This window comes from Amblyomma americanum, chromosome 2 (genome assembly GCF_052857255.1).
Source record: "Amblyomma americanum isolate KBUSLIRL-KWMA chromosome 2, ASM5285725v1, whole genome shotgun sequence".
NCBI classification, from domain to species: domain Eukaryota; kingdom Metazoa; phylum Arthropoda; class Arachnida; order Ixodida; family Ixodidae; genus Amblyomma; species Amblyomma americanum.
Genome location: NC_135498.1, coordinates 78,393,619 through 78,419,977, shown reverse-complemented (window position 1 = coordinate 78,419,977; position 26,359 = coordinate 78,393,619). Strand labels below are relative to the sequence as shown.

At 50.5% G+C, this 26,359-nt stretch overlaps 1 pseudogene; it reads right to left on the bottom strand.

The window, feature by feature from the left end:
• Positions 1-25,223, bottom strand: part of LOC144119810 (uncharacterized) — a 34,371-nt pseudogene extending 9,148 nt beyond the window's left edge.
• Between the last annotated feature and the right edge of the window lie 1,136 nt (positions 25,224-26,359).

The window sequence follows — 26,359 nt, the reverse complement described above, 5'->3', positions numbered from 1 at the left end:
AATGCCTTTCTTTTCTCATGAGCGGCGTGGACAGAAATTCTAGACGGAAGTTGTAGACGAAGTTATAGACGAAAGCTCTAGACGGAAGTTGTCCGCACCAACTTTCAACCACAAGTTGTGTGCTAAAACAAGAAAAAATGAAAACGTTGATTAAGCAACAGTTCTTAAGCATCATGTATAAAATATAAAGAAACAGTATTGAAAAATAAAAGGAAAAGGCAAAATAAATAAATATATTTTAAACAAAATAAAAGTAGCAGATAATAGCAAATGAACACCAGAAAAAATGCAAAAAATAAATAACAATTTGCAGGACTCTCAAGCTTCGTCTTTTCACAACGGGACGCGACAGCGTGTTGCAGCGTTGCCAAAGGCTCCACGGAACCCCATCGCCAGTTCAGCGCGACGCCTTGCCCGTTGATAGAGTGTACTAGAAAGATCTGAGTGAGACGAACGAGGCGCTCAAAGCGAGGCGCTGGCTGTCGAGAGAATAGAGGGCGCTGTGATCGAAGTGGATTGGCTGGGCGCGCCGGCAGACGCGGCGCAAGCTGTGCACTGCGGCCCCTTCTGCGGTGTCTTGGCTGTACGGGTTGATTCTTTTTATTCAAACAGGGGTCATTGGCGCAGTACGGCACAAGATAGGCCCCGAGGTGTTTCGGAACGCTTGTAGTCGCTTGACCGTCCCCTCCGTGTGCGCGTCAGGCGAGTTGCAACTGCCGCGCACTCCACAAGTTCGAGTGTATGTCTGGCCTGGCAGCTTACACGGAGTCTACCATAACTTTTGTTCTTCGAATACTGATGAAATTTCCGTCGTCATGCAAAGGTAATAAAAAAAAAGTCCTTAACCAGACGATGTGTATTAGGCAGTGGAATCGCGAAAGCATGCTGTCAGCGCGAGAACGAAATAGATTTACACGGAATGCATGGAAGCGCAGGAATGCGTTCGGGCGCGATTCCAAATGAAAGTCTGGAATCGCAGAGTCGAGAAATGTTACAAAGTCGGAGCGCTCAAGGGCCCCCGCGTAAGCAAATCGCAACAGCTGAGTGCAAGACTGGGATTCGAACACGACTCAGCGCTCAGTTTACTTCTCTCTGAACCTTTTCGTTGTGAGCAAAGTTCTGTTGTACAAGCAAAATTTTTTCTTGGTGTTGCACAAGGATGAATACATTTTTGGTTATGGCAATAAAAGGCCGAGAAACATGCCAATAATTGGACAGCAATGATATATATTATAAACCACTGCTGGCAAGTGCAACTCAAATGCAAAATATGTCAACATTTATTTCGCGAAAGCAACCAGCAGTACTGCTTGTCAGTGTCACAGGCACCTGCGCACTTTTAGGTGCTTCATCCTTTGACGCCTTTCATCATTGATTTGTTTAGGCCCTTTATCAGGAAGTGGAGCCGTGTTACAATATAAAACTTCACAACCTTGCACTTTACTTCGCCTTCATGGACTGTGACTCCAATTGTTTTTGTTCTGGTCCTGAGCATTGACAGCACATCCAGAATGCTGTCAGCATGTAATTGATTTATGCTGAAGCAGCCCGTAAAGGCACTCTCTAAGTAGTTAATGAACTCAAAGAGCTCTTAGATGGATACAGCAGTACACCTGTGTCAGCGAGGTTGGTAAAACCAGAGTGCAGGTCTGACCTCCCCTCTGCACTGCTCATAAGCAAAAGAGTGCGACATGCATCACATCCAGTTTTTTTCACAAATTTCCTGGCGACATATCCTCCCATGTGGTAGATAAGGCGCGAGTCACTTCTTTTTTGAACTAGGCTTTTGAACTAGACTTTTTTCAACTAGACTGTCTGTCTGTCTGTCTGTCTGTCTGTCTGTCTGTCTGTCTGTCTGTCTGTCTGTCTGTCTGCCTGCCTGTCTGTCTGTCTGTCTGTCTGTCTGTCTGTCTGTGTGTCTGTCTGTCTGTCTGTCTGTCTGTCTGTCTGTCTGTCTGTCTGTCTGTCTGTCTGTCTGTCTGTCTGTCTGTCTGTCTGTCTGTCTGTCTGTCTGTCTGTCTGTCTGTCTGGGGGGGAAGTCCGACTGTGCGGCCTGCCCGTGGCCCCCCCTGCCACCGGATACGGGCCGGTGTAGTTTCGGCTACTAGGCTTTGTTCCGGTGCAACGCCAGAAGTGGGGATGGGTTGTCCGGGGCCCATCCTCTTGGGAGCTGCAGCGACTCCCACGGCTGTGAGGGCCAGCCGAATCGCGAGGTCCGTTGTCTGTGCGGAGGCAGGCCTGAAGGCAGACCAGGTTGGACCCACGAAATCCGGTAAAGGAATGTCAAAAATCAAAAACCTCCGCTCAAGGGAACGAGCACGGCTACTAATGCTCGGTTTCTGGCTACGAAGAGGTCAGGTCCGCGCGGTAGCGTGCCGACGCACGGTTTCTCGCTACATAGAGGCCAGGTCCGCGCGGGGGTTCCGAAAGCCCGAGCTCCTCGGAATCGATGTCCTCGGGGAAGCAGTCTCATTGCGGATCGCTTATGATGGGTGGCATATTGCGGACGCAGAGGCTGACCCGGTCTTGGGGACCAACGGGGACGCCGAGGTAGAGGGTGTGCAGTAGGACCAGTGCGAAAACCGTCGATGTGTGGAGTACCGGTGGAGTAGGCACGGCTTATCTCACCCTATGCCCGATTCTTGGTTCGTGGCCCGGGCGCCCGGCCTTGAATACTCCCTCCTCAGTAGGTGTGGAGCAAGCAACGGGAGGAAATAAGTGCATGGTGGTTGGAAGGTAGCACAGGTGGGTCCCCCAGGGTTACCGCGTAATGGTGCCGAGGGCGAAGCGCCGATAGGCTGACGACCTGGGCCTCTGTTGGCCGGATCACACCACACACACTTCCGGAGTCTGAAAAACCGCGAAACACAGTCGACGGCTAGTAACCGGCCGGTCCGATCCAACCCTTAAAATCGTGGAGGAGCAGGTGGCTGCGGACTCCAAGTTAGGAATTTTTTTTTCTTTCTTTCCTGTCTCCGACGGTCGGAGCCAGGGGTGGTCGTGCATCCCGTGGGGGAGCCGCACCATCGGAAAAGCTCGATGCCCTACCTGTCATGGCAAGGCAGGCCAGAAATGGAGTCGATGTCAAACGAAGGATCCGAGCAAAATCTCGCTGTCCCCATTCCCATCCCAATTCCCATAACCCTTTCCCAATTCCAATTTCCCACACCATTCATCCCACCCCCTCCGCTACGTTCTAGGGGAGATCAGGGGAGTCTCCCCGGGCCCGTTCCCCCGGCGATGGGTCGCTTGTAGCATTTCCCCCCTTTTCTTTTATTTTTCCACCTACGGGTGGCAAAACGATGGATTGCCTTCGGGCCTTTTCATTTATTTTACGATTGGGTCAAGCCTGTTATACGTCAGTGGTGCAGGCAGGAGCTTATTGGTTTACATTCTTTTTATGGCAGCTCCACCATACTATGTCTGCCTGTCTGCCTGCCTGCCTGCCTGCCTGCCTGCCTGCCTGCCTGTCTGCCTGTCTGCCTGCCTGCCTGCCTGCCTGCCTGTCTGTCTGTCTGTCTGTCTGTCTGTCTGTCTGTCTGTCTGCCTGTCTGTCTGTCTGTCTGTCTGTCTCTCTGTCCGTCCGTCCGTCCGTCCGTCTGTCTGTCTGTCTGTCTGTCTGTCTGTCTCAAATGAGCCCCTCATTTCATTTGCCTTGTCTGCAATAGCTTAACGGGGGTCTCGGTTCTGGCAGTATTGATGCCATAGGTAGAATAAGGGAGCTCTCGCACAGTTTCCGCCCTCGCCGTTAGATGATGTTCTACGTCACACTCGCGGTATAACAGGACGTGCTACGTCCACCGCTTTAGACGACGGTGGCGCTGGTGAGAACTCTCAAGGTTCGCTTACACGCAAATCATAAATACCCCCGAAATCAGCAAACTGGACAGCCGTCGCCGTAGCTGAGTTGGTAGAGCACCGGACGCGATATACGGAGGTCGTCGGTTCGGATCCCACCGGCGGGATGGTTTTTTTCTCCTGCTTTATAATTATATATATATATATATATATATATATATATATATATATATATATATATATATATATATATATATATATATATATATATATATAGATATATATATATGCTGGTGGAGGTCATTATACATAGAGCGCATTCAATAAAGCAGCGATAATCGTGAAACTATACACTGCGAATTCATCATAGGAATGAATACATATACCGTGATTGACAGCAAAAGTGTATGGTCAGGTGAACACATACAGCGAATAAATGTGAATGGCCGTGTCGTTGAATTTTACCGTGTCATGACAAGCCATGAACAGAGAGCACTGCGAATGGAGCCAGTGCATTCATCCTAAAGAGGTTTCATGTTCCGATAAAGAGCCATCATTAGCACACGAGTTCTTAGCGCGGATTCACATGGAAATCGCGCGGATGGATAGGATTTGCTTGTCTTGAATGCTCAAAGATGGCTTCCACTCCGCTGCTTGCGCTAGGTTTCTATTTTCAACCCACGTTTGAGGCAGAAGATAGCACTATATTTATATCAAAACGAAAAGTATCTCCCCTGTGTACTGCAACCATCATTGCTCGTTTTGGATGAGTGGGGTGTTTTTAAAGCGAATGCCTTTCTTTTCTCATGAGCGGCGTGGACAGAAATTCTAGACGGAAGTTGTAGACGAAGTTATAGACGAAAGCTCTAGGCAGAAGTTGTCCGCACCAACTTTCAACCACAAGTTGTGTGCTAAAACAAGAAAAAATGAAAACGTTGATTAAGCACGAGCTCTTAAGCATCATGTATAAAATATAAAGAAACAGTATTGAAAAATAAAAAGAAAAGGCAAAATAAATAAATATATTTTAAACAAAACAAAAGTAGCAGAAAATAGCAAATAAACACCAGAAAAAATGCAAAAAATAAATGACAATTTGCAGGACTCTCAAGCTTCGTCTTTTCACAACGGGACGCGACAGCGTGTTGCAGCGTTGCCAAAGGCTCCACGGAACCCCATCGCCAGTTCAGCGCGACGCCTTGCCCGTTGATAGAGTGTACTAGAAAGATCTGAGTGAGACGAACGAGGCGCTCAAAGCGAGGCGCTGGCTGTCGAGAGAATAGAGGGCGCTGTGATCGAAGTGGATTGGCTGGGCGCGCCGGCAGACGCGGCGCAAGCTGTGCACTGCGGCCCCTTCTGCGGTGTCTTGGCTGTACGGGTTGATTCTTTTTATTCAAACAGGGGTCATTGGCGCAGTACGGCACAAGATAGGCCCCGAGGTGTTTCGGAACGCTTGTAGTCGCTTGACCGTCCCCTCCGTGTGCGCGTCAGGCGAGTTGCAACTGCCGCGCACTCCACAAGTTCGAGTGTATGTCTGGCCTGGCAGCTTACACGGAGTCTACCATAACTTTTGTTCTTCGAATACTGATGAAATTTCCGTCGTCATGCAAAGGTAATAAAAAAAAAGTCCTTAACCAGACGATGTGTATTAGGCAGTGGAATCGCGAAAGCATGCTGTCAGCGCGAGAACGAAATAGATTTACACGGAATGCATGGAAGCGCAGGAATGCGTTCGGGCGCGATTCCAAATGAAAGTCTGGAATCGCAGAGTCGAGAAATGTTACAAAGTCGGAGCGCTCAAGGGCCCCCGCGTAAGCAAATCGCAACAGCTGAGTGCAAGACTGGGATTCGAACACGACTCAGCGCTCAGTTTACTTCTCTCTGAACTTTTTCGTTGTGAGCAAAGTTCTGTTGTACAAGCAAAATTTTTTCTTGGTGTTGCACAAGGATGAATACATTTTTGGTTATGGCAATAAAAGGCCGAGAAACATGCCAATAATTGGACAGGAATGATATATATTATAAACCACTGCTGGCAAGTGCAACTCAAATGCAAAATATGTCAACATTTATTTCGCGAAAGCAACCAGCAGTACTGCTTGTCAGTGTCACAGGCACCTGCGCACTTTTAGGTGCTTCATCCTTTGACGCCTTTCATCATTGATTTGTTTAGGCCCTTTATCAGGAAGTGGAGCCGTGTTACAATATAAAACTTCACAACCTTGCACTTTACTTCGCCTTCATGGACTGTGACTCCAATTGTTTTTGTTCTGGTCCTGAGCATTGACAGCACATCCAGAATGCTGTCAGCATGTAATTGATTTATGCTGAAGCAGCCCGTAAAGGCACTCTCTAAGTAGTTAATGAACTCAAAGAGCTCTTAGATGGATACAGCAGTACACCTGTGTCAGCGAGGTTGGTAAAACCAGAGTGCAGGTCTGACCTCCCCTCTGCACTGCTCATAAGCAAAAGAGTGCGACATGCATCACATCCAGTTTTTTTCACAAATTTCCTGGCGACATATCCTCCCATGTGGTAGATAAGGCGCGAGTCACTTCTTTTTTGAACTAGGCTTTTGAACTAGACTTTTTTCAACTAGACTGTCTGTCTGTCTGTCTGTCTGTCTGTCTGTCTGTCTGTCTGTCTGTCTGTCTGCCTGTCTGTCTGTCTGTCTGTCTGTCTGTCTGTCTGTCTGTCTGTCTGTCTGTCTGTCTGTCTGTCTGTCTGTCTGTCTGTCTGTCTGTCTGTCTGTCTGGGGGGGAAGTCCGACTGTGCGGCCTGCCCGTGGCCCCCCCTGCCACCGGATACGGGCCGGTGTAGTTTCGGCTACTAGGCTTTGTTCCGGTGCAACGCCAGAAGTGGGGATGGGTTGTCCGGGGCCCATCCTCTTGGGAGCTGCAGCGACTCCCACGGCTGTGAGGGCCAGCCGAATCGCGAGGTCCGTTGTCTGTGCGGAGGCAGGCCTGAAGGCTGACCAGGTTGGACCCACGAAATCCGGTAAAGGAATGTCAAAAATCAAAAACCTCCGCTCAAGGGAACGAGCACGGCTACTAATGCTCGGTTTCTGGCTACGAAGAGGTCAGGTCCGCGCGGTAGCGTGCCGACGCACGGTTTCTCGCTACATAGAGGCCAGGTCCGCGCGGGGGTTCCGAAAGCCCGAGCTCCTCGGAATCGATGTCCTCGGGGAAGCAGTCTCATTGCGGATCGCTTATGATGGGTGGCATATTGCGGACGCAGAGGCTGACCCGGTCTTGGGGACCAACGGGGACGCCGAGGTAGAGGGTGTGCAGTAGGACCAGTGCGAAAACCGTCGATGTGTGGAGTACCGGTGGAGTAGGCCCGGCTTATCTCACCCTATGCCCGATTCTTGGTTCGTGGCCCGGGCGCCCGGCCTTGAATACTCCCTCCTCAGTAGGTGTGGAGCAAGCAACGGGAGGAAATAAGTGCATGGTGGTTGGAAGGTAGCACAGGTGGGTCCCCCAGGGTTACCGCGTAATGGTGCCGAGGGCGAAGCGCCGATAGGCTGACGACCTGGGCCTCTGTTGGCCGGATCACACCACACACACTTCCGGAGTCTGAAAAACCGCGAAACACAGTCGACGGCTAGTAACCGGCCGGTCCGATCCAACCCTTAAAATCGTGGAGGAGCAGGTGGCTGCGGACTCCAAGTTAGGAATTTTTTTTTCTTTCTTTCCTGTCTCCGACGGTCGGAGCCAGGGGTGGTCGTGCATCCCGTGGGGGAGCCGCACCATCGGAAAAGCTCGATGCCCTACCTGTCATGGCAAGGCAGGCCAGAAATGGAGTCGATGTCAAACGAAGGATCCGAGCAAAATCTCGCTGTCCCCATTCCCATCCCAATTCCCATAACCCTTTCCCAATTCCAATTTCCCACACCATTCATCCCACCCCCTCCGCTACGTTCTAGGGGAGATCAGGGGAGTCTCCCCGGGCCCGTTCCCCCGGCGATGGGTCGCTTGTAGCATTTCCCCCCTTTTCTTTTATTTTTCCACCTACGGGTGGCAAAACGATGGATTGCCTTCGGGCCTTTTCATTTATTTTACGATTGGGTCAAGCCTGTTATACGTCAGTGGTGCAGGCAGGAGCTTATTGGTTTACATTCTTTTTATGGCAGCTCCACCATACTATGTCTGCCTGTCTGCCTGCCTGCCTGCCTGCCTGCCTGCCTGCCTGCCTGTCTGCCTGTCTGCCTGCCTGCCTGCCTGCCTGTCTGTCTGTCTGTCTGTCTGTCTGTCTGTCTGTCTGTCTGTCTGTCTGCCTGTCTGTCTGTCTGTCTGTCTGTCTGTCTCTCTGTCCGTCCGTCCGTCCGTCCGTCTGTCTGTCTGTCTGTCTGTCTGTCTGTCTGTCTGTCTGTCTGTCTGTCTCAAATGAGCCCCTCATTTCATTTGCCTTGTCTGCAATAGCTTAACGGGGGTCTCGGTTCTGGCAGTATTGATGCCATAGGTAGAATAAGGGAGCTCTCGCACAGTTTCCGCCCTCGCCGTTAGATGATGTTCTACGTCACACTCGCGGTATAACAGGACGTGCTACGTCCACCGCTTTAGACGACGGTGGCGCTGGTGAGAACTCTCAAGGTTCGCTTACACGCAAATCATAAATACCCCCGAAATCAGCAAACTGGACAGCCGTCGCCGTAGCTGAGTTGGTAGAGCACCGGACGCGATATACGGAGGTCGTCGGTTCGGATCCCACCGGCGGGATGGTTTTTTTCTCCTGCTTTATAATTATATATATATATATATATATATATATATATATATATATATATATATATATATATATATATATATGCTGGTGGAGGTCATTATACATAGAGCGCATTCAATAAAGCAGCGATAATCGTGAAACTATACACTGCGAATTCATCATAGGAATGAATACATATACCGTGATTGACAGCAAAAGTGTATGGTCAGGTGAACACATACAGCGAATAAATGTGAATGGCCGTGTCGTTGAATTTTACCGTGTCATGACAAGCCATGAACAGAGAGCACTGCGAATGGAGCCAGTGCATTCATCCTAAAGAGGTTTCATGTTCCGATAAAGAGCCATCATTAGCACACGAGTTCTTAGCGCGGATTCACATGGAAATCGCGCGGATGGATAGGATTTGCTTGTCTTGAATGCTCAAAGATGGCTTCCACTCCGCTGCTTGCGCTAGGTTTCTATTTTCAACCCACGTTTGAGGCAGAAGATAGCACTATATTTATATCAAAACGAAAAGTATCTCCCCTGTGTACTGCAACCATCATTGCTCGTTTTGGATGAGTGGGGTGTTTTTAAAGCGAATGCCTTTCTTTTCTCATGAGCGGCGTGGACAGAAATTCTAGACGGAAGTTGTAGACGAAGTTATAGACGAAAGCTCTAGGCAGAAGTTGTCCGCACCAACTTTCAACCACAAGTTGTGTGCTAAAACAAGAAAAAATGAAAACGTTGATTAAGCACGAGCTCTTAAGCATCATGTATAAAATATAAAGAAACAGTATTGAAAAATAAAAAGAAAAGGCAAAATAAATAAATATATTTTAAACAAAACAAAAGTAGCAGAAAATAGCAAATAAACACCAGAAAAAATGCAAAAAATAAATGACAATTTGCAGGACTCTCAAGCTTCGTCTTTTCACAACGGGACGCGACCGCGTGTTGCAGCGTTGCCAAGGGCTCCACGGAACCCCATCACCAGTTCAGCGCGACGCCTTGCCCGTTGATAGAGTGTACTAGAAAGATCTGAGTGAGACGAACGAGGCGCTCAAAGCGAGGCGCTGGCTGTCGAGAGAATAGAGGGCGCTGTGATCGAAGTGGATTGGCTGGGCGCGCCGGCAGACGCGGCGCAAGCTGTGCGCTGCGGCCCTTTCTGCGGTGTCTTGGCTGTACGGGTTGATTCTTTTTATTCAAACAGGGGTCATTGGCGCAGTACGGCACAAGATAGGCCCCGAGGTGTTTCGGAACGCTTGTAGTCGCTTGACCGTCCCCTCCGTGTGCGCGTCAGGCGAGTTGCAACTGCCGCGCACTCCACAAGTTCGAGTGTATGTCTGGCCTGGCAGCTTACACGGAGTCTACCATAACTTTTGTTCTTCGAATACTGATGAAATTTCCGTCGTCATGCAAAGGTAATAAAAAAAGTCCTTAACCAGACGATGTGTATTAGGCAGTGGAATCGCGAAAGCATGCTGTCAGCGCGAGAACGAAATAGATTTACACGGAATGCATGGACGCGCAGGAATGCGTTCGGGCGCGATTCCAAATGAAAGTCTGGAATCGCAGAGTCGAGAAATGTTACAAAGTCGGAGCGCTCAAGGGCCCCCGCGTAAGCAAATCGCAACAGCTGAGTGCAAGACTGGGATTCGAACACCACTCAGCGCTCAGTTTACTTCTCTCTGAACCTTTTCGTTGTGAGCAAAGTTCTGTTGTACAAGCAAAATATTTTCTTGGTGTTGCACAAGGATGAATACATTTTTGGTTATGGCAATAAAAGGCCGAGAAACATGCCAATAATTGGACAGGAATGATATATATTATAAACCACTGCTGGCAAGTGCAACTCAAATGCAAAATATGTCAACATTTATTTCGTGAAAGCAACCAGCAGTACTGCTTGTCAGTGTCACAGGCACCTGCGCACTTTTAGGTGCTTCATCCTTTGACGCCTTTCATCATTGATTTGTTTAGGCCCTTTATCAGGAAGTGGAGCCGTGTTACAATATAAAACTTCACAACCTTGCACTTTACTTCGCCTTCATGGACTGTGCATCCAATTGTTTTTGTTCTGGTCCTGAGCATTGACAGCACATCCAGAATGCTGTCAGCATGTAATTGATTCATGCTGAAGCAGCCCGTAAAGGCACTCTCTAAGTAGTTAATGAACTCAAAGAGCTCTTTAGATGGATACAGCAGTACACCTGTGTCAGCGAGGTTGGTAAAACCTGCGTGCAGGTCTGACCTCCCCTCTGCATTGCTCACAAGCAAAAGAGTGCGACATGCATCACATCCAGTTTTTTTCACAAATTTCCTGGCGACATATCCTCCCATGTAGTAGATAAGGCGCGAGTCACTTCTTTTTTGAACTAGACTTTTGAACTAGACTTTTTTGAACTAGACTGTCTGTCTGTCTGTCTGTCTGTCTGTCTGTCTGTCTGTCTGTCTGTCTGTCTGTCTGTCTGTCTGTCTGTCTGTCTGTCTGTCTGTCTGTCTGTCTGTCTGGGGGGGAAATCCGACTGTGCGGCCTGCCCGTGGCCCCCCCTGCCACCGGATACGGGCCGGTGTAGTTTTGGCTACTAGGCTTTGTTCCGGTGCAACGCCAGAAGTGGGGATGGGTTGTCCGGGGCCCATCCTCTTGGGAGCTGCAGCGACTCCCACGGCTGTGACGGCCAGCCGAATCGTGAGGTCCGTTGTCTGTGCGGAGGCAGGCCTGAAGGCAGACCAGGTTGGACCCACGAAATCCGGTAAAGGAATGTCAAAAATCAAAAACCTCCGCTCACGGGAACGAGCACGGCTACTAATGCTCGGTTTCTGGCTGCGAAGAGGTCAGGTCCGCGCGGTAGCGTGGCGACGCACGGTTTCTCGCTACATAGAGGCCAGGTCCGCGCGGGGGTTCCGACAGCCCGAGCTCCTCGGAATCGATGTCCTCGGGGAAGCAGTCTCATTGCGGATCGCTTATGATGGGTGGCATATTGCGGACGCCGAGGCTGACCCGGTCTTGGGGACCAACGGGTACGCCGAGGTAGAGGGTGTGCAGTAGGACCAGTGCGAAAACCGTCGATGTGTGGAGTACCGGTGGAGTAGGCCCGGCTTATCTCACCCTATGCCCGATTCTTGCTTCGTGGCCCGGGTGCCCGGCCTTGAATACTCCCTCCTCAGTAGGTGTGGAGCAAGCAACGGGAGGAAATAAGTGCATGGTGGTTGGAAGGTAGCACAGGTGGGTCCCCCAGGGTTACCGCGTAATGGTGCCGAGGGCGAAGCGCCGATAGGCTGACGACGTGGGCCTCTGTTGGCCGGATCACACCACACACACTTCCGGAGTCTGAAAAAAAGCGAAACACAGTCGACGGCTAGTAACCGGCCGGTCCGATCCAACCCTTAAAATCGTGGAGGAGCAGGTGGCTGCGGACTCCAAGTTAGGAATTTTTTTTTCTTTCTTTCCTGTCTCCGACGGTCGGAGCCAGGGGTGGTCGTCCATCCCGTGGGGGAGCCGCACCATCGGAAAAGCTCGATGCCCTACCTGTCATGGCAAGGCAGGCCAGAAATGGAGTCGATGTCAAACGAAGGATCAGAGCAAAATCTCGCTGTCCCCATTTCCATCCCAATTCCCATAACCCTTTCCCAATTCCAATTTCCCATACCATTCATCCCACCCCCTCCGCTACGTTCTAGGGGAGATCAGGGGAGTCTCCCCGGGCCCGTTCCCCCGGCGATGGGTCGCTTGTAGCATTTCCCCCTTTTCTTTTATTTTTCCACCTACGGGTGGCAAAACGATGGATTGCCTTCGGGCCTTTTCATTTATTTTACGATTGGGTCAAGCCTGTTATACGTCAGTGGTGCAGGCAGGAGCTTATTGGTTTACATTCTTTTTATGGCAGCTCCACCATACTATGTCTGTCTGTCTGCCTGCCTGCCTGCCTGCCTGCCTGCCTGCCTGCCTGCCTGCCTGCCTGCCTGCCTGCCTGCCTGCCTGCCTGCCTGCCTGCCTGCATGCCTGCCTGCCTGCCTGCCTGCCTGCCTGCCTGCCTGCCTGCCTGCCTGCCTGCCTGCCTGCCTGCCTGCCTGCCTGCCTGCCTGCCTGCCTGCCTGCCTGCCTGCCTGCCTGCCTGCCTGCCTGCCTGCCTGCCTGCCTGCCTGCCTGTCTGTCTGTCTGTCTGTCTGTCTGTCTGTCTGTCTGTCTGTCTGTCTGTCTGTCTGTCTGTCTGTCTGTCTGTCTGTCTGTCTGTCTGTCTGTCTGTCTGTCTGTCTGTCTGTCTGTCTGTCTGTCTGTCTGTCTGTCCGTCCGTCCGTCCGTCCGTCCGTCCGTCCGTCCGTCCGTCCGTCCGTCCGTCCGTCCGTCCGTCCGTCCGTCCGTCCGTCCGTCCGTCCGTCCGTCCGTCCGTCCGTCCGTCCGTCCGTCCGTCTGTCTGTCTGTCTGTCTGTCTGTCTGTCTGTCTGTCTGTCTGTCTGTCTGTCTGTCTGTCTGTCTGTCTGTCTGTCTGTCTGTCTGTCTGTCTGTCCGTCCGTCCGTCCGTCCGTCCGTCCGTCCGTCCGTCCGTCCGTCCGTCCGTCCGTCCGTCTGTCTGTCTGTCTGTCTGTCTGTCTGTCTGTCTGTCTGTCTGTCTGTCTGTCAAATGAGCCCCTCATTTCATTTGCCTTGTCTGCAATAGCTTAACGGGGGTCTCGGTTCTGGCAGTATTGATGTCATAGGTAGAATAAGGGAGCTCTCGCACAGTTTCCGCCCTCGCCGTTAGATGATGTTCTACGTCACACTCGCGGTATAACAGGACGTGCTACGTCCACCGCTTTAGACGACGGTGGCGCTGGAGAGAACTCTGAAGGTTCGCTTACACGCAAATCATAAATACCCACGAAATCAGCAAACTGGACAGCCGTCGCCGTAGCTGAGTTGGTAGAGCACCGGACGCGATATACGGAGGTCGTCGGTTCGGATCCCACCGGCGGGATGGTTGTTTTTCTCCTGCTTTATAATTATAAATATATATATATATATATATATATATATATATATATATATATATATATATATATATATATATATATATATATATATATGCTGGTGGAGGTCATGAAGTTATATACATAGAGCGCATTCAATAGAGCAGCGATAATCGTGAAACAATACACTGCGAATTCATCATAGGAATGAATACATATACCGTGATTGACAGCAAAAGTGTATGGTCAGGTGAACACATACAGCGAATAAATGTGAATGGCCGTGTCGTTGAATTTTACCGTGTCATGACAAGCCATGAACAGAGGTGCACTGCGAATGGAGCCAGTGCATTCATCCTAAAGAGGTTTCATGTTCCGATAAAGAGCCATCATTAGCACACGAGTTCTTAACGCGGATTCACATGGACATCGCGCGGATGGATAGGATTTGCTTGTCTTGAATGCTCAAAGATGCCTTCCACTCCGCTGGTTGCGCTAGGTTTCTATTTTCAACCCACGTTTGAGGCAGAAGATAGCACTATATTTATATCAAAACGAAAAGTATCTCCCCTGTGTACTGCAACCATCATTGCTCGTTTTGGATGAGTGGGGTGTTTTTAAAGCGAATGCCTTTCTTTTCTCATGAGCGGCGTGGACAGAAATTCTAGACGGAAGTTGTAGACGAAGTTATAGACGAAAGCTCTAGACGGAAGTTGTCCGCACCAACTTTCAACCCCAAGTTGTGTGCTAAAACAAGAAAAAATGAAAACGTTGATTAAGCAACAGTTCTTAAGCATCATGTATAAAATATAAAGAAACAGTATTGAAAAATAAAAAGAAAAGGCAAAATAAATAAATATATTTTAAACAAAACAAAAGTAGCAGAAAATAGCAAATAAACACCAGAAAAATGCAAAAAATAAATGACAATTTGCAGGACTCTCAAGCTTCGTCTTTTCACAACGGGACGCGACAGCGTGTTGCAGCGTTGCCAAGGGCTCCACGGAACCCCATCGCCAGTTCAGCGCGACGCCTTGCCCGTTGATAGAGTGTACTAGAAAGATCTGAGTGAGACGAACGAGGCGCTCAAAGCGAGGCGCTGGCTGTCGAGAGAATAGAGGGCGCTGTGATCGAAGTGGATTGGCTGGGCGCGCCGGCAGACGCGGCGCAAGCTGTGCGCTGCGGCCCCTTCTGCGGTGTCTTGGCTGTACGGGTTGGTTCTTTTTATTCAAACAGGGGTCATTGGCGCAGTACGGCACAAGATAGGCCCCGAGGTGTTTCGGAACGCTTGTAGTCGCTTGACCGTCCCCTCCGTGTGCGCGTCAGGCGAGTTTCAACTGCCACGCACTCCACAAGATCGAGTGTATGTCTGGCCTGGCAGCTTACACGGAGTCTACCATAACTTTTGTTCTTCGAATACTGATGAAATTTCCGTCGTCATGCAAAGGTAATAAAAAAAAGTCCTTAACCAGACTATGTGTATTAGGCAGTGGAATCGCGAAAGCATGCTGTCAGCGCGAGAACGAAATAGATTTACACGGAATGCATGGACGCGCAGGAATGCGTTCGGGCGCGATTCCAAATGAAAGTCTGGAATCGCAGAGTCGAGAAATGTTACAAAGTCGGAGCGCTCAAGGGCCCCCGCGTAAGCAAATCGCAACAGCTGAGTGCAAGACTGGGATTCGAACACCACTCAGCGCTCAGTTTACTTCTCTCTGAACCTTTTCGTTGTGAGCAAAGTTCTGTTGTACAAGCAAAATATTTTCTTGGTGTTGCACAAGGATGAATACATTTTTGGTTATGGCAATAAAAGGCCGAGAAACATGCCAATAATTGGACAGGAATGATATATATTATAAACCACTGCTGGCAAGTGCAACTCAAATGCAAAATATGTCAACATTTATTTCGCGAAAGCAACCAGCAGTACTGCTTGTCAGTGTCACAGGCACCTGCGCACATTTAGGTGCTTCATCCTTTGACGCCTTTCATCATTGATTTGTTTAGGCCCTTTATCAGGAAGTGGAGCCGTGTTACAATATAAAACTTCACAACCTTGCACTTTACTTCGCCTTCATGGACTGTGCATCCAATTGTTTTTGTTCTGGTCCTGAGCATTGACAGCACATCCAGAATGCTGTCAGCATGTAATTGATTCATGCTGAAGCAGCCCCTAAAGGCACTCTCTAAGTAGTTAATGAACTCAAAGAGCTCTTTAGATGGATACAGCAGTACACCTGTGTCAGCGAGGTTGGTAAAACCAGAGTACAGGTCTGACCTCCCCTCTGCATTGCTCACAAGCAAAAGAGTGCGACATGCATCACATCCAGTTTTTTTCACAAATTTCCTGGCGACATATCCTCCTATGTGGTAGATAAGGTGAGAGTCACTTCTTTTTTGAACTAGACTTTTGTGCTCACTGGGAACACCGTTGCCTTTCTGGCTGGCAGCGTCCTCTAGGGAATCAAGGTCCCCCCCTTGAAATATAGCTGTCAATTGTGTCTTCCAAGGTTGTGGAATTTGACAGGTCTGTGTTTTCTGTGTCAAGTAGCGCTGTGAGGACTAGGGGCTCAACACTGGCACCATCAACAGGTCTGGCCAGGCTGTAAAAGCTGAGGCAGTTAACAGTTATCAAGAACTGCTCAGGTGTAGGATGGTCATTACACCCTGATGACTGCCGTACAACCCCGAACAAGTTTTCAACTGGATCCTGGCTTAACTTGGCCGTCATTAAGTACTTAAATCCAACTTCTTTGGTTAAATGCTCCAAAAGTCGCAACACTCCAGACAATGTCACTCTAAAGCCGACAGCCGTTGTCTTGCTTATGTAGCCAACCCCGTTGACGGTGCACTCCTCCCACTTAGTGATGTATTCCAGGAAAGCCGACAACGCAGCAGCACCTCTTGAGTTTGGCCAGAGAGCTTCAGACTTGTAGCGCGATGTTATTGTTTTGATCAGTTCGTTGATCATTCTGAAAAAAATAATGATCTGCTGTCACTACAGGTTAGAGCAATACTATTTTCACAACTGAAGACAACTTTTTGTCGCACATGCTGCCTTATCACATGCACAGATTGAGAGTACAAAACACGTTACCTGAAGAATTTTTCCGTAGCATCTATGGCTCCTTTTCCATAACTTGATTCAAGTCTGTCCTTATAATGATGCAAGCCACGTAAAACGCGGTCACCGAAGAGCTGGAATGCGAGGGTGACCCGCATTTTTTCAAAATTGTTTGGGTCCAGACGGCTTAAAGTCAGCCCTAGCATCGCCTTCAGCGTCACATTATCTTTGTCATAGTTGAACGCTTCTTTAACAAAATATGTTGAAACCTGCATCATAAAAAAGAAGCACATTGTTAGTCACTTTGCAGGATAACTACGCTGGAACACTCAAAGCAGATAAAATCTTACTCGTCCGTCTGGTGTATTAAAGCCACCTTTCAGCAGTGAGTTTTGAAGGCATTTCAGTAGATGCGGGAAGTCTGAAAGGAAATACAGGTTCCTTTTGGCGTCAACAGGATGTTTCACTCCGCACGTAATCTTGCTGGCAGATGCCTTAATGCCCATTAGTGTCCACATTTTCCGATTCCATGAGGCACCGTCACAGGTCACGAAATCTACAAAGAGTCCCGCTTGCTCAGCCAAAATCACGGCTTCAATAAGTATTTTGCATAGCAGGCTTCCCTTGACATTTCCATTCGCTGCAAATGTTCCTATTGTCACGTAGTGGTGACGGCAGTCGAAGCAGCGATGAAGACGGACGAAAGGGTCTTCTAAAAGAACTGTTTATTGGGCTGACGTGCACCCAAAATGGACTGAATCACTCGGCGGCGGCGAAGCGACAAGCGTGCTCGGCGGTCGTCGAACAGAATGCCCGCCGCTGTCGGCCGTGCTCAATTTAAAGCTGATAGCGAACATTCGAGATAAAGGGCGCAAAGTTACTAGAACATTCCGGAACAACGTAGAATCAGCTTTGCCTGGCTGCGATCAATCGAGATAAATCTAGTCGCGTCTTGCGTCGCAAACAAAGCAATAAGGTGGTGTCGCGGCAGATTTGAAAAACGAACAAACACTGCAAATATTGGCGGCATTACTCCCCTCTCAAAGAAGCATCGACCCGATGCATTAAAACAAATAATGCGACTAGTAAGGGAAAAAAACGGATCTTGCGAAAATAGAGCATGGAAATGCAGCGGCCTTTAGAGCGCGTAATACGGCTTCAGACGGACTACATGGACAACTTCTGGTCGTACGCGGCGTCGCTGGGATGCAGTCATTGCGTCAGGGATGACTTCATAATCCAGTTCACCCAGCCGACGAAGAACCTTGTACGGGCCGAAATAGCGGCGCAAAAGCTTTTCACTCAATCCACGGCGGCGAATGGGCGTCCACACCCAGACTTGGTCTCCTGGCTTGTATTCCGCGTTGCGTCTTCGTAGGTTGTAGCGTCTGGCGTCGGACCGCTGCTGATCTTTGATCCGTAATCGGGCAAGCCTTCGAGCTTCTTCTGCGCGTTGAAGGTAGGCGGCAACGTCGACGTTCTCTTCTTCTGTAACGTTGGGCAGCATGGCGTCTAGCGTGGTCGTGGCATCCCTGCCATGGACGAGCCTAAAAGGCGTCATCTGGGTGGTCTCCTGCACTGCGGTGTTGTAGGCGAAGACGACGTAAGGCAGAATGACATCCCAGGTTTTATGTTCGGCATCGACATACATAGCGAGCATATCGGCGATGGTTTTGTTCAGGCGCTCGGTCAGTCCGTTGGTCTGCGGATGGTATGCAGTTGTCCTCCGGTGGCTGGTTTGGCTGTAGCGCAGGATGGCTTGCGTGAGTTCCGCCGTAAATGCTGTTCCTCTGTCCGTGATGAGCACATCGGGGGCGCCGTGTCGAAGAAGAATGCACTCCACGAAAAATTGGGCGACTTCTGCTGCTGTTCCGTTCGGTAGGGCTTTCGCATCGGCGTAGCGGGTCAGGTAGTCGGTCGCTATGATGATCCACTTATTTCCAGATGTTGACTTTGGAAAAGGGCCAAGCAAGTCCATGCCAATCTGCTGAAAGGGTCTTGAGGGAGGTTCAATGGGGTTCAGAAATCCTGCTGGTCGTGTGGGAGGAGTGTTTCGTCGCTGACAATCTCGGCATGTTTTCACACAGTGTGCGACATCGGCAGACAGTCGGGGCCAGTCATACTTGTCTTGAATGCGGCGGAGGGTGCGAGTAAACCCGAGATGTCCAGCTGTCGGCTCGTCGTGTGAAGCCTGTAGAACTTCTTCGCGGAGACAAGTAGGTACAACAAGGAGGTAGGCTGTTTTGTTCGCTGTAAAGTTCTTCTTCATAAGGACCTCATTCTGCACACAGAAAGAAGACAGTCCTCGCTTGAATGAAGCGGGGGGTGAAGAAACCTTGCCTTCCAGGTACTCGATGAGGCCTTCTAGGTTGGGGTCCGAGCGTTGCTGCTGAGCAAAAGAGCTTGCGCTGATGGGTCCCAGGAAGGCGTCCTCATCGTCGTCCAGCGGCGGTGCATCTACAGGGGCTCGTGAGAGGCAATCGGCGTCAGTGTGCTTGCGTCCGGACTTGTAAACGACGTTGACATCAAACTCCTGGAGACGCAGACTCCATCGAGCGAGTCGGCCAGAGGGATCCTTCAAATTGGCAAGCCAGCAGAACGCGTGGTGGTCGCTGACCACCTTGAACGGCCGGCCGTAGAGGTAGGGGCGGAATTTCGACGTAGCCCAGATGATGGCAAGGCACTCCTTCTCAGTGGTCGAATAGTTAGCCTCGGCCTTGGAAAGGGAACGGCTAGCGTATGCGATGGCCTTCTCCAGCCCGTCACTTTTTTGAACGAGAACGGCGCCTAGTCCCACGCTGCTTGCGTCGGTATGAACTTCAGTATCGGCGTTTTCATCAAAATGCGCAAGGATCGGTGGGGACTGTAAACGACGCTGAAGTTCCTTGAAGGCTTCTGCTTGCGGCGCTTCCCATTTAAACGGCACGTCTGCCTTCGTCAGTTGGGTCAGGGGCTCGGCGATGTGCGAAAAGTTTTTCACAAATCGTCGGTAACATGCGCATAGTCCGAGAAATCTGCGCACTGCTTTCTTATCGGCCGGCGGTTGAAACTGTTCAATAGCAGCTGTTTTCTGCGGGTCTGGGCGTACTCTTTCCTTGCTAACGATGTGGCCTAGAAACAGCAGCTCTTCGTAGGCAAAGTGGCATTTCTCTGCTTTCAAGGTTAGGCCAGACGACTTGATTGCGTCTAGTACTGTTCGATGTCTTTTGAGGTGCTCTTCAAAGTTCGAGGCGAAGACAACGACGTCATCTGAATATACCAGACAAATCTGCCACTTCAGGCCTGCCAGCACTGTATCCATTACTCGCTGAAACGTCGCTGGTGCGGAACAGAGACCAAATGGCATCACCTTGAACTCAAACAGCCCATCCGGAGTTATGAATGCTGTCTTCTCACGATCTCTTTCGTCGACCTCAATTTGCCAGTAGCCGCTCTTGAGGTCCATCGATGAGAAATATTTGGCGTTGCAGAGGCGGTCCAGTGTGTCGTCGATGCGGGGGAGGGGGTAGACGTCCTTCTTTGTTATGTTGTTCAAGCGGCGGTAATCCACGCAGAATCGAAGTGCGCCGTCTTTCTTTCTCACTAGAACAACCGGTGCCGCCCATGGGCTGTTTGAAGGCTGGATAACGTCGTCGCGAAGCATTTCTTCGACTTAGTCCCGGATGGCTTGTCGTTCTCGCGGAGACACACGGTAGGGGCTTTGGCGGAGAGGTCGGACGTGGTGATCCGTTATAATGCGATGCTTGGCAATTGGCGTCTGTAGCACCTTCGGCGATGTCGAAAAGCACTCACTGTAGTTTTGAAGCAGGTTGCGGATCTGGTCTTGTCTGTTCCGGTGCAGGGCTGGGTTGATGTCGAAAGTGGGCGAGTTTTCTTGGTCAGGCGGATCTTCTGCGGAGGGGTCGGAGAGGGCGAAGGAATCTCGTACGTCAGATATTTCGTCGTAGAAAGCAATCGTCGTTCCTCTGTTAATATGCCGGTATTCTTCGCTGAAGTTAGTCAGCAGTACTTCGGCCTGGCCATTGCGGAAATGTGCGATGCCTCTTGCGATGCTGATTCCTCGGTCTAGTAGCAACTGCATGTTCCCCTCGATGATGGCTTCAGTGTTTTTGGCTTTCGTGGCGCCTACGGTCACGATAACGCTTGAACGGGGTGGGACGCTCACTTCTTCCTCCAGGACACTTAGGGCAACGTGATTTTCCCGAGTTTTCATCGAAGCGATGGCTTCGTCCGTCGAAAGCGTGATCAGCTTGGATCGCAGGTCGATGATCGCCTGATGCTCATTAAGGAAATCCATACCCAAGATCACTTCGCGGGAGCATTGCGGTAGCACAACAAAGGTGGCAGGATAGGTATGTCCTTTGACAGTCACTCGCGCTGTGCATCGTCCTGATGGCGTAATGAGGTGGCCCCCAGCGGTGCGAATTTGTGGGCCGTCCCAAGCCGTTGTGACTTTTCTGAGCTGCGCAGCGAATGGTCCATTCATCACCGAGTAATGGGCTCCTGTGTCGACTAGAGCGGTAACTTTCCGGCCGTCGATAGTCACTTCTAGGTCGGAGGTCCTGGCTCTGGCATTGCATGTCGCTCTCGACGTCGGGTCACGGCTTCGTCGCGTATGCGAGTCACGGGTTGGGCGTGTGGTCGAAGCTCCTCTGGGTGGCGGCGTCGATTTCAAGGTAGCTTGCGTCGTGGTCGAGGTTCTCATTGTGTGCGGCGTCGGTGCAGCGAGTGTCGGTTCTTCATGCGGCGTAGCGGGTGCAGCGTCTTCATGGGGCGTGGTCGGTGGAGGATCTTCGGCGTTTAGCTCGTGAGCAACCTCACCTCCAGAGGTTGCTGCCTTTAGTTTCCCCTACGGGGGCTGGGCGACCTTCCTCGTACCGCGGCTGCGTAGCTGCGGCGTGGCGACGCAAAGCGCGAGGTTGACGGCGATGGTGAGCGCGAAAAGCGGTTCGGCGTGTACTCTTCTCGACGCAGGTACTCGTCGATTTCGTGCGGACGTTGTCCGAAGCGTGGTCGTGGGGCGTTAACGGGATATCCTCGAAGACCGATAAGTCGGTACGGGCAGTGACGAAGAATATGGCCGGCCTCACCGCAATGGAAGCACAACGGCCGGTTGTCGGAAGTCCTCCAGGCGTCGCATTTCCTGGGGCTTGAGCGTCGGTCATAGGCTGGGCGGGCGGGGGCTGGGAGGCGGCGTTGTGGAACGATTGGCTCATCTCGGGGAGGACGTGGGGGTTGTCGCTGGGGCTGAGCAGTACTTACTGCAGCGGCGTAGGTCATGGCCTGGGGTTCTGTGGCCGTCGGGGTGCCAAGTGCCTGTTGCACTTCTTCCCGTACCACATCCATCAGAGTCGCTGCTTGTGGCTGTTGGGAAGATGGCAGTAATCGGCGTAGCTCCTCTCGGACGATTTCGCGGATAACTTCCCGCAAGCTGTCGCTGGTGGTGACCGGCGTGTCCGAACGGATTGCACAGGCAGAGGAAGGGCGATTGTACTGCCGAGCTCGAACGTGGAGGGTATTCTCAATCGTGCAGGCTTCTTGCATAAACTCCTCGACTGTTTTTGGCGGCTGGCGGACGAGGCTTGCAAAGAGTTGTTCTTTTACGCCGCGCATTAAAAACTGAACTTTCTTTTCCTCGGTCATCCCGGGATCGGCGCGGCGAAATAGGCGCTTCATCTCCTCGACGTAACTGCGGACGGGCTCATTCGGAAGCTGGATCCTGGACTCGAGGAGTCGTTCGGCTCTTTCTTTCCTCACGACACTGGTGAATACCTTCAAAAGTTCTCTCTTGAATTGCTCCCATGTCGTAAGGTACGACTCGTAGTTTTCGTACCACGTGCGTGCGGAGCCATCCAATGAGAAAAAAACGTGTCCAATCTTTGCCGCATCATCCCACTTGTTGAATGACGCCACGCGCTCAAATTGGTCCAACCATTCTTCAGGGTCTTCGCCTAGGGATCCATTGAAAGTTGGCGGCACCCGCGGCTGCTGCAGTATGATCGGTGTCGACATCTTTGGCGAGGTTGCAGTGCTGGTAGCAGCGTCTTTTCGCTGTCTGGTGCGGTCCGGCAGTTTCCCGAACTCAGGCTCCTCTCCCTGGAGACGTCGGCTGGCTCGCTGAGCTGCTTGTTCGTCCTCGGGTGTGAAGCGCTTAGGGCTGGGTTCACGACTTGAAGGGGGCGTTCGGAACATGGAAGTTACCCAGCACCTCCACCAGATGTCACGTAGTGGTGACGGCAGTCGAAGCAGCGATGAAGACGGACGAAAGGGTCTTCTAAAAGAACTGTTTATTGGGCTGACATGCACCCAAAATGGACTGAATCACTCGGCGGCGGCGAAGCGACAAGCGTGCTCGGCGGTCGTCGAACAGAATGCCCGCCGCTGTCGGCCGTGCTCAATTTAAAGCTGATAGCGAACATTCGAGATAAAGGGCGCAAAGTTACTAGAACATTCCGGAACAACGTAGAATCAGCTTTGCCTGGCTGCGATCAATCGAGATAAATCTAGTCGCGTCTTGCGTCGCAAACAAAGCGATAAGGTGGTGTCGCGGCAGATTTGAAAAACGAACAAACACTGCAAATATTGGCGGCACTATTATCTGCGAAAACCGCCCAGTGAACGGGACAAACATCACAACCATTCCATGGTCGCATGGAAGCCCTGCATCTTCGGGAGGTGTGAATGGGCCGAGATCAACAAATCCACGCAACTTTGCACACTTTTCCATTGATAGGTGCTCTGACAACTTCATTTCATCAATCAGAAGGCCCCCATGACGACTGAAGCTGTCCATTTTGCTTGTTTTTTGTTTGAGGATTTCCATCACCTTCTTGTTGAATCCAAAGCCACTTTTGTATGCTGCAGTGTACTTCTTCAAAGTGGTGTTATTTGGAAGTACAAGAATGTTGTGCTTCCTGATGTGCCTATAGAGTTTCGGGCTCCTCATTTTCATTAAAATGCACTCAAGCACCCATTATTTAGTAAAGTTCATGCCCCTTGTACTCTTTCTTTCGCAGGCATCAAAGCAGTGCCGCACGCTTTCCTGTTGTTTTTTGGGCAACATAGCAATGCTTTCCGCCAAAGTCTCTTCTTTTATTGCAGAATTTCGTGCCTTCATGCTCTCGATTTGTCCCTTCAGGCTTATTAGTCTCTTGTACAGGCGCCTGTGCTTCTGCAACATAGACCTGAGCTTTTGGCCCACTGTCGTTATTTGCTTGTGACGACGGTTTCTGAGCCGAGACATCCGTGTCAGCAGGGTCTTGCGCAGATAACGGCATGAAAGGCATGGGACTCCTGAAAAGAAATTAGGTATTTTGTTAAGCCCTCATGTCACACACCAGTTAGTCACAATTATGTAAGGAGAGCAATATTGTTTGAAATAAGAATGAATGTCAAAAGTAGTGAAGCTACTACCTTAGCTCATTGCAAAATACTTGAGAAATTTGTTATCACTTATCATTCTACTTATGCAAGTGCACTATAGCGTGAAAGGGCTTTATGAACAATAAAAGGTTTTGTTCGCATGCTTGAGCAAACACACCTGGGTAATTTGATATATTTTAGTAATATTAACAAAACTCCTATTCCAAATCTTATCACAGCACTTTTGCATTGCATATGCCTCGGTCAGCGATACAAAGCAACACAAATTGCAAAATACGCTTGTTGCTTAATTTCTGGACTGTTGCTACCACATGTAGCGCGCATCTTAATCATCGTGATTAGGCTTTTAACCTAATCATGCCCTCAGTAGCACAGGGCGTGACCTTCACAGTTTACTGCACATGAAATAGTGTACTACTCTGCATCTGTCACTTCGCTTCACAAATTTACCTTTGGTTGTTGTCATCCCTGTGCATGTCTTGCTGTGGAAGGCCCCATGAATGACTGTTGTTTTTTCCAGAAGTTTTGCAGTGAGATCGTTCTCTAAAATAGCAGAGGTAGAGTGCGCACCAGGACATGCAAGAAAATCGCAGGCTTCAGAAATAACTCGCTCTGCTTCGAGCACAGTCTTCGCAGCACCTTCAGCAACGAGTTTTCGCTTGAGGAATGTTCTGTACGCAATCTCGGTCGCACTCAGGCTGAACAGAACAGCCCTTTCAGAGGTCACCGTGCCAGAACTTGCTTCCAAGCTTGACAGTGCATAAACAGTGCCTTCGTAGTCGGAAAAATTATGCACTGACCAGTACGCTGAAGGGGTCTTCAGGTCCCTGAGATTGATTGAGTCAAGAGCTGGCGTGCACTCCACTGCCGACTCGTCGTCGCAGTTTCCAATGTCGTGCACGGCCGTAGGTACACTCGTGCAGGCTTTCTTCCTTTTGCAGCCCGGGCTTTCGAGCACGGTAGACGTGCCACGCTTGCGTGGTGCACGTTTCGGGGGTGCCTTTGAGCTCAAATACTTCGGCAAAAGCGTGGGCACTGCTTCCGGTGTGAGCGCGGGCACTCCGCGCGCGATTCTCACTTCTTTGCCGGCCACTACATGCACGTAGTCACGAAGTATGTACCGTTCTTCAAAGTGCAGCTCACAAACTGCGCAGTTCTCATCCAGAGGCTTGTCAGCGCGATGGAGGTTCCGCTCCCAGGCTTTCCTTCGAACCGCATCTTTCGGGACGCTGAGCAACGACAGCTTCTTCTCGGCTGGGACGCCCGCGTAGCCGGTGCGACATCCCGGTGCGTAGCCGTGACGATGCCTTCGATTAGGCATGCCAAACACTTTGATGGTAACTGCAGGATAAAACAGTGATCACAAAAGAACGAGCTACGCAAAGAAAACCGCCGCCGCTAGCTGCTCTAGAACATTCCTGACGTTTCGTCTGCTCCGGCGCAACCCAATCCACTTCGACCGCAGCGCCACCGCAGCATTTTCAACGCGGAGCGCCTCACCTCCTAGCAAGCGCGGAGCCGGTTATTCGGCCCACTCGAAACCTTTCTAGTACACTCTACCGTTGGGCAATTTAAGGAAAGCAGACAACTATAGTTCAGCAGGCAACTATAGTCCGTCATTAAGTGGGATTATCCGGTATCGCGTGCGCGTGAACATTGGTTCTGAAGAAAGGAAATGCGCCGTAGCTCTCTCATTTTTTGGTGGACAACCTCAACCGCGCTGTCGGGAAACTTGGGAGTGAAAGAAGAAATACCAGTGGTTCAACTACTGCTGAACCTGTTCGGAGAGCGAAAGCTGTGGTGTATCGGGTAAGTAGACACGGCTTGGCCTCTAACGTTGGGTGTTCCGTACACTGGATAGGCAACGCGCCTAGCCTGCCAGGTGGAGGTTAATCTAATGATTGATCGTGAAAACTTCGTCACCCAATGAATGCTGCGGCTTATTGCTGCAGTGGCGCGTTTCTGCCACAACTTTGTCATCGTTATTGCATGCAGCCCACATCTCTCTCTCCCCACCGCCACGTACCTCAAAGCGTGATTGGGGCGTCCACTGCCCCAGAGAGCTGGTTAGGTGCATTCCTTTCCTAAAAAATCATCGGAGTCTAGAGCGTTTCCAGCGCTGACGCCACTAACACAAAGAACGCCGACGGTCTGGTTTGCCGCGAATCTTTGCAGTGTTTGTTCATTCTTCAAAGCTGCCGACCCGCCGCTTTACGACTTTGTTTCCGATAGAAGACGCGACAAGATTAATCTCCATTGATCGCATCCAGGCGGAGATGATTCTGCGTTGTTCCAGAATATTCTAGTTTGCACGCTTTATCTCGAAAGTTCGCTATCAGTTTTAAATTGAGCACGGCCGAGAGCGGCGGGCATTCTGTCCGACGACCGCCGAGCACGCTTGTGGCTACACCGCCGCCGAGTGATTGAATCCATTGTAGGCGCAAGTCAGCCCCATAT